Here is a 15,661-nt window from a genome sequence, read left to right as displayed (position 1 = left end):
AATGCAAGGACCCAAATTCCATCCCTGGTACCAATGAGATTTGGAGTCCAAGGGAACTAAGCAATACCTGTGATGCAGTTCTCAGACTTAGGAAGCTACAATGTTCCTGTGAGTGTCTTGGCCAAGACTTATAGACAGCATTGGTCTTCCTCTACTATTTTACCCTCTCTGCATAGCTCTGAAAGCACCAAATATCAATAAGAATTATTATTGTCTTACCATAGTTTGAGATAAAACTGCATTGCCCTAAGATTGGCAGGTTATGAGACTTCTGAATATATTTGTATTAATAGAGGAAAATTAATAAACTTCACCCAAGAACAGCAAGTCTTGGCTGCACAAATAAAGGTTCAAGAAAAGGCAAATTGAAAGGGATTACAGTATGGGCATCTCAGATTTCCTCATTTCAGTTACCAGGTCTACAAAAATCTGTGGCTAAAATTTTAAAAATGCTCATGACCTCTAACTTTTATTGTCACAGTGTTGTAAACTGTCCATAGAATTGTCCGTGGAAATGGCATCACAGGTGAGAAGGCAATCAGCACCTGAGACAGAAACCCCAGTGCCACGTTGGTGTAGGATTGCCAGAGTGGGAACCACACTGCTGAAATTGCAAAGAGCTGTGGCCACGGTTGAGAACCACGGACAGAGCCTAAACCCAGAAACACCTTGGCAGATCAGTGTGAATTCCCCTATCAACAATGCTACTTACGTTTGTTTCCATAAAGACACTGCAGCATCCTATTTGTTGAACGCTGAAAGGGGTTAGGGTCCCTAACCAGAAGCCCAGAAAGAAACAACAAGTGACAAAAATAAAGATCGTAAGGACAAGGGCTAAAGGTTGGCTCATAATTCCTCAGTGAGCAGGTGTGTGACAGAGGGGCAGATTTTAGCAGTAGTAACTTTTCCCCCATTAAGCTTATTAGTACATTTAAAGCAAACAATACAGTTACATTTATCATTGGGATTGCAATAGTAACTTTTGGATTGGAGCAAGGATTAGATGAGTGGGTGGACTTCACAGGTAAAGTGACAGCATGAGAAAACGTCTTAAAACCACTAATACCTACTCTTTTTGGAAGAAAGTAATAAAAGGCATACTTTGACAATTTCCCTTTTGGCTATATATTGCCTCTCAAATTGACCTCCTACTCTTGCTTAGTCCATCAAGATTCTTTGACAAGCAAGGTTCTTAAAAGATTATTCCACTATTTATAGGCTCCAACTGCTCAGTTTTTATTCACTTCTTTGTTCTCTACAGTTTGAATTCTAATTTTACCGCAGCAGGAAAACTGTGCTCAACAGAATTATCAATTGCTCCTTCTAATTGCAAAATTTAGTTAATAATGCCATTCCACTTTGTACATCACTAATTTGAATTATGTCTGTCTCTTCCTGTGGTGTCCAAAAACCCCACCCCAACACTTCAAGCTCACTTTGGGCTGCTGGCCACGCATTTCAGGGTTTATTTTAGGTTCCTCAAACAGCAGACTGTCTCTTCCCTTGCCAGCACACCTACACAAATGTTCTGTCTTTATATTTCTTGATTTTTCTTTGCTGTGCGATGTCATCCACACCCATGAATTCTGTCACCCACTCCATGCCAATGACTAACACATTTTATTCCACAGACCAGATCTCTCTTACAATCTAAACTTTTGTTCAACAAGTGAAGCTGTAGCAATGAATTAAAATGATTTATTCCATCACAGAATTACATCGTGGTCTGTCAGATAATAAAACATACTAGTTTACTTTGCTTTTATATTTCAAAGGCACCTCAAATAAAAATGTACCTACATAACTGTCTTTCCCTCTTATAGCATTCAGAATGTGCCATAAAATTCAACATTTACGTAAGGCTGGAAGCTGTATCTCCTAGATAATATTCACTGTGGACAGTGATACTTGTGTTACTTCACCTGAACATCTTTTATAGCTTTCCATTTCATCAATAATTCTACCCTGTTCAATTTATCTTCTATTTTATGATGCACATGTGTCTCAAATATGATATAATTTTTATGCTTCAAATCATTTGCTGGTTTCAATTATTTCAAGACTAAACTTATTACACAGTATGCTGATACTCATCTTAGAAAATTTCTCAAGCATATAATTCATCTCATTATGTCTACAGGCATAGTCTTTTGAGATCCTCCAACCTGGAAGGCCCTTTCTTACCACTATCCCAGTGAGGAATTCTAAGTGCTTTCAGATTAGTGTTTTAAGAAAGTAAAGGCTCTTTACTTTCTTATATTGTTAGGTTTACTTTATTATGGTGTATATCACATTATGCTACATTCATCCCCAAATAGGATATGAATTGGTTTGAGTTTTATTTATTTGATGCCTCCATTATCTGGCACATAGTGGAAAAAATTCCTGATAAATGAACTACATGCTCTCTTTTAAATCTCTACTAGAGCTTCATTTTTATTGTTAAATTTTGATGCAATATAACATTTTCTGTAATTTCTAGAAAGTAAAAAATGCAGTCCTTAAATTTTATAAAATATTATTTTACAGTATCCTAAAAATCTGAAGTATTTCGGGAAAATATCCTGTTTGCAAAAGTTAATAAGTCTCAGGTCTGAAATAAAAATAACTTGCATCATATTCAGTGGAAATAAATTTCTTTTGAAGCAATATAAACAATTTAAATTTTATGTACTTACATTTAGCATTCAGAAAGAGCCACTTCTGAATTATGTAGTAAAGGAATTAAGAAATAGCTAACTAGTTTTCTTAGAATTTTATTAACTCAACATATCTTACAACTATTTCCTGAGTTCCCTGGTGACACCTGGCAGGTGAATGTTTATAAATCCTATTACCTCTCTGGCCTCTTAGGGTCATCCAAGGGATTGTGGTATAATTAGACTAACCTGATCTAGTCTGGCTACTACTCTCATTCCCACAGGCTATTAATAATGGACAGACTGAAGTATGAGTTAGTAGAACATTATGATTATATTATAAATTATGAAGGCTTAGATGTATAATTTCATAAATTCAGTGTGATAAAAAGCTGTTCTTAATATTGTTATTGTTTGCTACAAAATGATACTATTGTTTTTTGTTTTGTTTTGTTTTGTTTCATTTTTGAGACAGGGTCTCGCTATGTAGTTGAAACTGACCTGGAACTCTCTATGTAGCCCAGGCTGGTCTAGAACTCACAAGATCCTCCTGCCTCAGCCTCCCGAGAGCTGGGATTACAGGCGTGCGCCACCCCACTATTATATTTTTTCTATGAGTGATTTATTGTTCTGGTAGCTTGCAACTTGAGCAAAATGAACAAGGGCTAGAAATGCTCTTAAATTCAATCAAGTGTCAGTGACAGTACATTCTGAGAAATGTATTAGTAGATAGTTCTGTCTTTGTGTATGCATCATAATATACTTACACAAAGTAAGAGGTCTGTGATTCAGTAGGTGTCATAATTTTAGTGGATCGCCATCATATTGCAGTTCATCATTGGATGAAGCATCATTCTATAGTCTGAACATTATTTAATGGAAATAACTGCCATTAACTTACAAAGTTTTTAAAAGAATTTGTGTCATCTTATTTTTATTCATCATCATCAATCTGTAATCAGAAAATATATTTTGTTTCCAAAAGACCAACAATGAACACTGTATAAAATACAGTTGGAAGATCAAGAAGGTAAACTGAACTGGGAATACTTAGCACAACGATGTGAAACTGTGAGTAAAACATAAAGCAATACATAATAATTATTGGCAAATCTAAGGCAACAGTCTAGAGAGGTATGAGACATAAAGATTAAAAAGAAGAAGAAAAGCAAGGAGAGGAAGAGGAAACGGGAGGAAGAAGAGAAAAAAGAAGCAGTAGCAGAAGAAGGAAGGGCTCATACAGTTACAAAGACTTGGGTAAAAAATATTCTGAAAAAGAAGGATAAAATGTAGCTGCAAAAAATACGTGGCAAAGGAGATCTAATTGTGGAAAAAGATAAAAAAAAATTGTGGCGATGGGTGGTGAAGGGCTTTTGTCATAAATCAAAAGCTACCACTACCATATAAGTACCAAGACAATTTTCACAAATAAATTCAAAATAGGATAACTTTATAAGACAAACCAATCACTTCATAAAGTAATCAATCAAAATAGGGAATAGGCAGCTTATGACTAAAAGTGCTTACTGAGACTACTTTTCACATTCTGGAGACAGATTATTATGTTTCTTGTTCAAATGCTCTAAAGATTCAAGTGTTTTGAACCCAGAGAACAGTAATGATTATGATGAATGCCTATTAAGCAATATTTGCTGTATAATATACCTAAAAGCTACCACTCATATAAGTACCAAGACAATTTTCACAAATAAATTCAAAATAGGATAACTTTATAAGACAAACCAATCACTTCATAAAGTAATCAATCAAAATAGGGAATAGGCAGCTTATGACTAAAAGTGCTTACTGAGACTACTTTTCACATTCTGGAGACAGATTATTATGTTTCTTGTTCAAATGCTCTAAAGATTCAAGTGTTTTGAACCCAGAGAACAGTAATGATTATGATGAATGCCTATTAAGCAATATTTGCTGTATAATATACCTAAAACTTTGCACCAACTACATCTTAAATTGCCATGCCACAGTGAACTGATATTTCTTTTCCCATGTCAAAGATGAGAGATATGAAAGTTCCCTTAGGTCTCTTGTGAAGTGATGGAGAAAGGTTTTGGCCAAACTTCCTAAGGTGAAGCACTTTTCCCTGAACCGATGATTCTGTTTAGGTGTCACGGCACCCTTAGAACAGCAGGGGAAGGGAATCTAATATGTGTTAATTTATACCAGACTTCTAGAATTTAACTTAAACTTTCAATTTATACCAACTTTTAAATTTATATCAGACTTCTAGAATTTAACTCTAAACTTTTCCCAAACTCCAAACTTTCCCCATTGTTATGCAGTGACACACACCTACACATCAGTTAATCATACATATGGTTAATAGATACATAAAACTTACAAAAATTTTCTTTATAATCACGTGACCTTGAATGAAATGTATTATTTCCAAAATTAAGAGCATGAGGCCAGGGATCTAGCTCAGTGGTTCGGTGGCCTGCCTTGCAAGCGCAAGGACCTGAGTTCGATCCCTGGTACCAAAAAAAAAAAAAACAAAAAAAACCCCAAAAAACAAGTCAAGGACATGAATTATACAGATGTTTTGTCTTTTATGCTTTTCATGCATGTAGACCTCACCTATGGAATGGGTACATAAACTAGATAATCCAATTCTAAGCTTCCACACAGCTCTACAAACCTATTCATTTTGTGAATTTAACTTAAAGGTTCTCACTTTCAAAATACATGTCACACATTATGAATTTTGATACATCCACATGTTAAAGAAGCCACATCAAAGTGACTTTACCAAAATGTAAACTTACTGTGTCTCCTGACACCCAGCTTGAGCCACAGGTATGTCTTACTTAAACTTGAATCTTATTCCTTCTTCAGATCTGTACCTGAGTACTGAAGACTTGCTCTGACCTCTAAGTTATTTGATTCTTTCGGTGTGTTCTCCTATGTAACCCAGTTTCCTCTCCTGTGACAAACACTTTCAGCAGATTGTTTAAGGCTCTGTTTACCACCAAATGTCAAGCTTTATCTTCTTCATACTCAGATGCCCTACGTAGAGCAGGACTTGTAATATAGTCTTATTCCATCCCTGTCTGCCCCTACTTGTTGACCCACGCCACATTTCTGACACTGACATCATCTCTGAACAAAGCCACAGGTGCCTCTCATCGCTCACACTCTGTGCCCGTCATCTCATCTCCAAGGACCGAGAGTGGGGGAGGATGCAGCCTGGGGTGATGTGAAATATATGGCATGCACGTTTCTTTTAAAAACTGAAAGCATAATGACTTGTTTTGATGCTTCTAAAATGGTCTCCATTTCAAAATAACTGCAAAATTAAGGGCTCGCAATGTCCCCACACGAAAATAGCTGCTTCAGCTCACCACAGAAAGCACTATTACATCTCTCATCAGCCATCTCAATTTCTTTTCTATTTTCACAGTTACAGCTTCTACTTCTGGAACACTGTTATGCCAAAATCAACAGGTCCACAATGAATATGACATTCTAGCATCTAGGTTTTCAGAAGAAAGATGTATTTTCACTTGTATATTTGTTCTATTATTCAAAGAAAGACTTGGTTTTGTTATTTTCTTTTTTTTTTTTTTTTTTTTTTTTATTTTTTTTTTTTTTTTTTTTTTTTTTGGTACTGGGGATCAAACTCTGGTCACTTGTGCTTGCGAGGCAGGTGGCAGAACTAGTGAGCTAAATCACAACCCTTGTTATTTGCTTTACTGCCTTTGCAGACTTTGTTTAAAATCAATACCATGATATTTTGAAATTCCAAAAATTGTTCCTCTATACAGAACATTTTAGTATATTAATAAAATATAACATGTGTACATTTGGTATACTGTTCAATAACTTTTAATGATCTCCATAATGATACAAGTTTGATAATCCTTTAGGTGACAAACAATGCACAGAAATACATTTATAAATAACTAAAGAATAATTTAATCAGTTTTTTTCTTAGAAAAGAAGAAAGAGACTAGGATGAAGTTTAGAACCAGACAACTTGAATTTAGCAAAAAGAGCAAAGAATATCTCCTTATTAACAAAAAGAAATTCATAAAAAACACACACAGACCAAATTTGAACCACATTTCTATCCCATTTAAAAATTGTATGGTACTGTTAAAGTTTAATCAACTATTTTTAGAGAAAGATCGTGAAACTCTGTGTTTTCTTCTAAGAATTACTGTAAAGGCAAAGAGAAGCCAATATAGTAATTTAATTAGACCAATATTATTTTCAGATATGAATTTTAGGAAGCCCACTCTAGTAGGTTCTTTTAATAAGATGAAAGGAGCAATACTGAATAGGAACATAAGATAAAAATATATTCTAGTAATGCAGGTAAGAAATCTGGAGGTCACAAAGTTAGTGCTGATATAGAAAGGTCAGACAGAGATTCGAAAAATAATTGCAGAGCATTTCTGAAGATTGTGCAGTTTGAGAGGCTAGAACGATGGATAACTAACAGATTTACAGGTTCTTTCTTGCTTGGTGTACTATCATCTGATAGTACCTTTGCCCAAATATGAAATGAAGAAGATGCAACTTTCTGTCAAGAAAATATCAATATTCTTGAATTTGAAGAGAAAATGAGACAAGCAAAAAATAATCAGTGGGATGAGAAATAAACCAGGGAGAAGGAGGTAATACTTGAAGTACATTCTCCCATATGTTGACACTATGGCTAATGCTTGGAACACAAATATGACTCACAGTTACTTCCTTAGAAATCTCACAGTTCAGCAGGAAGAAATACGTAAACAGATAATTACAATGCAAAGTGAGAGTGCCATAAGAGAGGAGTAAACACTCATGTTATATAAAAGCACCAAGACGAGGGAGGGAAGAGATGAGAGGAAAGAAATGAATAAGGCAGTGTTTGGGGATAATTCAACAAAATATGCAAGAATTTCTCAAGTAGATCATCTTCTACTACTTCAACTTGAATATTATCCATGCAGCACCCTATAACCTCCCTTCATAGTTCTAGGTACCACACTGCTTTCACTTTCAACTTTTGCGCAGTTGTCTTCACTGTCTAGAACAGCTTACACCTTTTCTCTGCCAGTGCAGTAGCAATCTTTTGTTCTTTTGCATTGACCTCTTCCTTTGATCTTTTTACCTCAACTCCAAGTTTCCTTTCCAGGAAAGTCTTGACTGTATTTCCTAATCTAAGCTTCCCAAGGTATATGCTTTTTATAATACTCTCTTCGCCTTTACCCATTTTTTTAGTGTAGTTGTACATAGTTAAGGATTTCAATATCTTATTTAATATCTGTGATGAGAACTTTATGGTCCTTAAGACTAAGACCCACAGTAGTCTAGATTATTTCTGTGTTCTCAATGTCTAGTAGAGTAGACGTTTACAAAGAGCAAGTATAAGCTAACTTGTTTAATACATACATGAATTGATTAATGAGTTAGGAAAGACACAACAGGCAAGAGAAACATAGAGAAGCAGAGAATATCTCCACTGCAAATAGTTTGGATGGATGGAAGACTTGTAACAGAATGAGTTATGAAAGAAGCCTGGATGAAAGGACAGAGATAGTATCTTAAGATCTTTGATTGCCATATGATATAGTATACCGTGCTAAGCTACTGAGTGCTTCTGATCAGGAGATGAGCACAATTAGAGCTTTGTTTTATATATCTCTTTTCTTATTCTGTCAGATGAGTGGGAAAAATATATCCAACATAAACAGACAGGCTGTTATCTTGAGCCAGGAAAAGTATCAGGAGGGTCAGAACAAATGCAATATCAGCAGATGTGAAGAAGAGAAAAAGCACACAAAAAAATTTTGGGAAGCAGATTTATCAGGACTTGGAGATTGATGGTAGAGAGTAGGAGAGGGAAAGTCAAATATGTTTCACAGAACTTTGACTTGCATTTCTAGGTAGTATTGATTACTAACAGAACATAGGAAGAAAAGGGTTTCGGCCACTTTTTTCATGTGATATTCATATGGGGGTATGAAGTTATTGTGATGAATTCAAGTTTGAATATCATAAATATAATTCCTTACTATGAAGGTATCTATGATTAATTTAATTTATTATTTACATTTTTTTTTGTAGTGGAGATTGAACTTGGGACCTTATGTTTGCAAGGCAGGTGACAGCTAAATCACCAGCCCCTTTAAATTTTCATAGAAAGCACTGCATAAAAGTTAAGAGCAAACTTTTAGGTTCAGACTATAAAGATTATTTGAAAATTTCTGCCTAATTTATAAGCTGGGTAACTCAAGATCACCAGAGTTTCTTAAGCTTTCTAAGTTTCCACTTATTTACCCCAAATATAAGAAATGTAGTCACATATAGGCAATTTATTTACCTTTTATGGATTGCAAAGAGAAGTGATTTTATTTTATTTACTTTATTTCTAAGGGCCTTCAGCTCTTGTAAAATTTCATTTTACCATCCTTCAAAAACACTCTGATATGATCATCCTACAGCCCTTCTAAGAAACTTCTTGTTATAGTTATCAAGAATCACTTCCATACCTTTTATCTATTTAAAACGCAATAGCTGCACATCTGATTAAAATGATTACAACCTCTCTGCCCCCAGTCTCCCTGTGACAGGGTCTTGATGGGGACCTGCAGAGGAAAAGGGGATATGACTCTTCCTTTGCTCTGTCCCTGTCCCTTCTCATCTTCTGCAACTCACTAGCTGGAAAAGAGGTGAAAGGAGGGAAAAGAGCAAAGACTGTATATTTAGCAGAGGCCACTTATAATTACTTCCCAACTTTTGATGCATACATTGTGAGTAGTAGGTATTTACTAAAGGATTCTCACACAGAGAAAACAATTATGTGAGCATTATGGCTCCTCTTGGGTGTCATCTTGGGACAATTCTTGATGAACAGACAGGCCTAACAAGACACGAGCATGAGCAGGTTCTTTCCGGACAGTATGAGTAGTGACTGCCTTTTCACAGGGGACTGAGCCATTCTTGCCATACCGAGACAGAAGGACAGGTTTCAAGTGCTGTTCCCTGAACACTTCTACTCCTATCCTAGGCTGTTACATACAGACTTCATGTGATAATGTTTCTTGTGAGAAGTAGCTGCATTTCCCAACCTACAGAGACTCCAAGTGCTCTCAAGCTTCACTTTTCCAGAGTACCTTGGTGCTGGAAGTTTCTAACACCACACTTGAAGGAATAAAAAATCTCTAGATTGGTTCCTTGAGGAACTACTAGCGTAAATAGAAATTTCCCTACCCAAAGACCTGGTGAGCTTTTAGTGTTCCACTTAATAAAGGGTGTTGGAGTAGGGTGAGATGTGAAGCACAAGCTTGTTAGCTTTATTTCTGCATAATTTATGTAATAGTTGCCTTTAGAAATCAGGGATTATTGTTGTCACCTACTTCTTTTACCTGTAAAGTTTTGAGTAAAATTTTGAAACAACAAGGAAAAACACACCCTATAATACTTGTAATATTGCTTAAGCATAAAGAGCATAAGTAGATTTGGCCTATTATCATTTCTTCTTTGATGTTCTACTAAGTGTTCACAGCCTTTTAACTTTTAAAAAATTTAAATCTGTATTACTATAATGTCAAAGGAAATAAAGAGAATAAATGACAAATGTTTTGTTATTGCAGGGTTATTGTTAAGAACCAAATATGAAGAGGATATTTTGAATACATGAGTCTCAATCTATTGTCTGCCAGTTCAAATAAAGAGACACAATGCGGACTTTGGAGGTAGAATGATTTGAATGCTGACTCCCCCACCTAGGAGTTATAACAGGGTGTACAAATCTTTCAGTGCTTCAGAATTCAAATGACTCACCTATAAAACAAGCACAGTGTGAAGGAGTGCAATTTTGTTTGTAAAAACCAAGTGATCGACACTTCTGAAAGCAATTGTTATAAAATAGAAAATGATTATTTAACTTCAGAATGCCAGATCTGCTACAGTCTTGGATGACATCTGGTTGTCTGCAAGCTTTTGACAAATAGGAGCTTCCAAGGATGAAGGACTTTCTTGTGTCACATGGCCTGCTTTGTAGTCCAGACCCACTGACAATGCTGTTACGCAACTGCCCTGAAGGTGAATAACTTTCTCTTATTTCAGTCGAGTGCCTCAAACAACTTTAAAATGCCTAATTATTTTCATTCTTATCACAAGAAAGGCAAAGACTCTCCCTAAGGTATAGGGTGTAAACAGCCACGAAAAGGATAGAAAAGAGGAAGAGGCTGACTTTTCTGTGGTTCAAAACTCCAAGAATAATTTTGCAAGCATATTTAAGAAATGTTACTGGAGGTTGTTCCGTACATTCCACTCATTACTGCGCCTTTGGGTTCACTCTAAGTATGCTGTTGTTCCCCACATCTTGAGGATGACTTCATCTAGAACTTTGTATCTATTTCCACGGCTAACACACAGCAAGTACTCAGTGGACATCCAGTGAATGAACACATGTACAGTACAAGTTAATCACACTGCAGTTTGCTTCCTATTGGCAAGCTGTATCTGTATTTCCACAGTTTGTCCCTTTGCCTAGAAATCTGTCTAGTGTGTTTTAGTCCTTTGAAGCCAGCATGCTTTTGAGTCCTTAGAAGTCACTTTTTATAATGCAGATGGCTCTAGCAGGAGGGAAGACAATTTCTAATCAGTAAGGACAGGCTCATAAGACTATTTTCTATCAGGGACACTAGGTCAGAATCAGAATCTGCAGACTGAGACTTCAGATCAAATTCTGAGGTGAATACTTAGGATGCAGAAGGGAGGGTAGCATGATAGATGGAAGTTGCAGAATGTAATAAAAATGGAAGATATTAAAAGGGATAAAAAATCTCCTTGCTTCATTTCTGCTCAGCCCTTGTTTGCCTCCTATTCTTACTGAAAGACAGAAAATCTCGGAAGCACTCATTCTTGATCTAGCAAGTTTCAGTCTCTGTCTGTAGGCAGTCATTTGTCACAGATCTGGAAACCATCGAGCATATTATCACAATGCTAACAAAAGCAAGTAAGCACCCCAGCTAACAAACTGTTGCATGCCAGCCAAGCATTTCATATTTCAAGGATTTTCCTTTCACCGAGACAGGCATCAGGGGAACAAAGAGAGGGGATGATTTATGAAGAAGTTGGAAATTCGGTCAGTGGCTGAGAGAAATTTTCCAAAAAATTGTGCATTATATAACCCCATGGTAAATCTGGGTTTGCTTCAAGGCAAAGTCTGAGATAAGGAAAAATAAATAAATAAATAAATAAATAAATAATAAAAAAGAAGAAGGATCTTGGAAGATATGTTCTCAGAGTTAGAGAACAGTACAGGTGTAAGATAGTGGCTCATTTAAGTGAAAAGTAAGGTTGATTTCCTGGTGGGACCAGTGCTTGTTTTAGGGATTGCAGTAGAATGACTGGCACCAGACATGATTATAACAGTGTAGTAAAGAAAATTTTGTGAGTCACTAAATAAACCACCTGAATGATGCTTCCCAAACATTGTTAGGTCCCTTTTTTGGAGGCATCATTTCTATTCACACATTCTCAGGCAACACATAAGGTAATTTCCAAAGAATAGAGGCCATTCCTTTCCACTGTGTGTGATATAAGTCTGTATGCCAGCCGTGGTTAGTCATTTGTTCATTTTTTATTTTTATTTTTATTTTTGTCAGTACTGGGGATTGAAGCTAAAGCCTTTGCACTGAGCTACACACCTCTCCCCTCTTTTGAGACAGGGATTGGCTCAACTGCCTGGGCTTGGTTCCAACTTGTGATACTCCTGCCTCAGCCTTCCAGAGAGCTAGGAATACAGGCATGCACCATCATGCCAGGCTATGGTTGGCAATTCAAATGTTTCCATGCTTTAGTGACAGCTCTTTCTTTAGCTGTTATTTTGGTTGTCAGGGGGATGGAGAAGAAAAGTTTGAGAGATATTTAAGGACAATATTTAGGCAATTTGCTTTTTGATATTTGAAGAAATAACCTAACAACAAAAATAGCCTAAATCTTTGGAAACATTTAACAAAATCTGTATTGTCAAAAATTCTACTATTATATTTTGGTATGACTGGATGAAATGGTTTCTGAGACTAGTCTCTAAAGGTCCAAGGGAAAGGGAGAACAGCAAAGAATCCTTTCCAACAGGTCACGCATATATTATGGTATTTAATCCTTGCAAAATTGAGTGAAACAGTTATCATAAGAACCACTTGGCAGATGAGAACTATTGAACTTGAGAGGGATATTTTTGTCTTAATCCTTAGCTGGATGGTAACCTAAGTGACCTGAAGGCATGGACACCTCGCTTCCAGCATCATGTTCTCTTAACTACTAACCAAATCTGAAGTCCCAGCTTCAGTCTGCTTTTGCCCCAGGGCTGCGTGCTCTTTGTCTTTAAGACACACACTGACCTTCCACAACCAATTAAACTGAGCATTGTTCCATTTGGATCATCACACAGTCAAGAAAATGTGGCTAAGAGAAAATAATATATAGCTCTTTTAAAAACTTAATAAAAAGGTAAAATGGATTTATAGTATTTTCACTTCGTAATACTTAAATTTTTAAAAAGGGTGGTGAAAGGAGGGGACAACATTTGTGATGTTCTTATAACCTTTTCTATAAATTTAGTATTGTTTCCAGATTAATTCTTTAAAAAATAAATAAACAGAAATGTAGAAGAGTGCCTGTAAGCAAAAGCACTCAAAATGAAGAAGGTTGAAGTCACTTATAATTTCAGCATTTTTATCTGCTATTCACTTTTTGTCCTACTTACTAGCAACGATTGAATTAATCATCTATCTATGTATGGTAAGGATATATCATGAAATATATGAAAAATGATTCATAAGACAAAATTATAAGCAACGATAATACTATTACCAATATTGATGAGTAATATGATGCCTATAATAAAAGCAATAATATTGCAATAAAGATTTAAAAATTCCTTATGTTACAGAAATGAACATATGTTTCTATCTCATGAAAGATGTAAGAGTGTAAAGAAAAAAAATTCTATGATCACTGAAAATGTCTGAAAACACCCAATGAAGCAAAAATGGGTGAAAAAAATCAGTTTTTGAGAGTTTATGCCTGAAATAAATAAATATTTACTTGTTGTCTGTGGGGTGCAGCATTTAAAAATAAACTCTTCTGTGTTCAAATCTCAGCTTTGCTTAAGAGAGGAACTTATGGAAATTGTTTCGACATTTTAAGTCTTTTACTTCCTTTTAAACCCCAAACAAAGATGACAATATAATATGTCATAAGTGAACTATAAAAATTAAATAAGACAATGAATATAAAGTGCTTAAAATAAGGCCAGGAATATATAAGAATTTAATGATTTGTTATTTTTTATTAAGATGGATTTCTTACAATGAGATTTTTAGAAAGCAAGAATCACTGCCTAATTGTACCACATTTCATCTGAATTAATTTTGAATTATTACATTTATCATATACTATTCCATGGGACATTTTTATGTGGAAACACGAAAGAGAGTTATTTCTTTAATAAACAAAACTAAAAACCTCTGATAATAGTTATTTTTCATAAATCATAGAATATCTATCAGAATATATACCAAAATATTTCCTCTTTTTTAGCTTACCCATTGAAAATTTAGCCTCTAGATAACATTGTTATTCTACAGTATTGCAGTTTACAATTTCACTTAGTGTAAATCCTAGGAGATAATAAAGAACTAGTAAATTATAAATAAAGAACTAGATAAATTAGTGAAGTAAATATTCTTAAAAGTGGCTCTTTTCTTTTCTCCTCCCATTTCTAAAAAGGGACCAAATATATCCCATCAAGACTTTTGAAACCATCCTGAAAAATCTAAATGATGTGATAGTGTCAAAGTGCATAGAAGTGAATGAAGAAGTATGACAAAGTTATACAAGAAGTAAAACCAAACCACTAAACAACAAATTACTAAGTGAGCTGGTCATTAGTATTCATTATAACTCATGTCAACTCCTATGCCTTTCAAAAATGTCTCCGTGACGCTCCTTTTCTTGTCATTACGCTTTTAAATGCAAACTCCAAAAATAAGGGAAAAATCACTGATATAACAATGGTCCAAGCCCGGGTCAAGTCCTAGTTTCTTGCTTAATCTTGATATGCAATACCCAATACCCGTAAATTAAAAAGAGATAAGATTTATTTTGGCTCATATTTCGTTAGAGGTTTCAGTCCATTGTTGGCTGGCTGTAAGGCAGAGTAGCATGGAAGATGGGCATGGCAGAGGAGAAAGAGCTCATGTCATGGCAGCAGGAAGCAGAGAGAGCGAACAAGTGAGGCAGCAGGGAGAAAGATCCTTCCAGCCCACACCCCCAGTGACCCACCTCCTCCAACATGGCTTTACGGCTCAATATCACATTTAGTTATAAAATCACAAGTGGACAAATCCATCCATGAGCATCACACCGCCCATGATCCAGTCAACTCCCAAAAGCCCCACCAACCTAGGAGCACAAGAGACTGGGGAGATATCTAGATAGAAAGTATAACAGAGTAGAAATTTAAAAATTAAAGGTGTGGTGGCACACACCTGTAATCCCAGCACTTGGGAGGCTGAGGCAGGAGAGGAGGAGCATCAAGAGTTCAAAGACAACAGGTCAACCTGGGTTACATAGTAAGCTCAAGGCCAGCCTGCACTACAAAGTGACTGTCTCAAAAAAATAAAATAAATAAATAAACGAGTAAATAAATAAATAAATAAAAATTAAGGTTTTTAGTTGTTGCAGTCACAGCTATCCTCAAAAAAAAAAAAAAAACAAAAAACAAAAAACAAAAAAACAAAAAAAACTAATGCCACTGGATAACCTCCTAAATTTGTAAAGAAAGGGACCAATACTGAACAAAATGTAAAATTCCAATGTATATAACTTTATCTTCTAGTTTGCTTACCAAGATTATTGGCTCAAACTCTTTTAAAGGCTTATTCTAATATTTGGATGTCAAAATTACTTGGAGTTTTATACTTAATTCTCTAATGTGTGCCTTCCTTTTCTTTGCTGGCCACTTTTTTTTCCCCTTTTGCTATAAATTTCTAACA

General features: G+C 35.5%; 1 protein-coding gene across 1 annotated transcript in view; it reads right to left on the bottom strand.

Moving 5' to 3' along the window:
- Neto1 (neuropilin and tolloid like 1) overlaps positions 1-15,661 on the bottom strand; it is a 106,326-nt gene that overhangs the window by 75,023 nt on the left and 15,642 nt on the right. The window lies entirely within an intron of this gene.

The sequence above is a fragment of the Fukomys damarensis genome, unplaced genomic scaffold (assembly GCF_012274545.1).
Source record: "Fukomys damarensis isolate Sample0158 unplaced genomic scaffold, DMR_v1.0_HiC HiC_scaffold_30, whole genome shotgun sequence".
Classification (NCBI taxonomy): Eukaryota; Metazoa; Chordata; class Mammalia; order Rodentia; family Bathyergidae; genus Fukomys; species Fukomys damarensis.
Note: the sequence above shows the minus strand (reverse complement) of the source record. Positions and strands in the feature narration are given on the sequence as shown.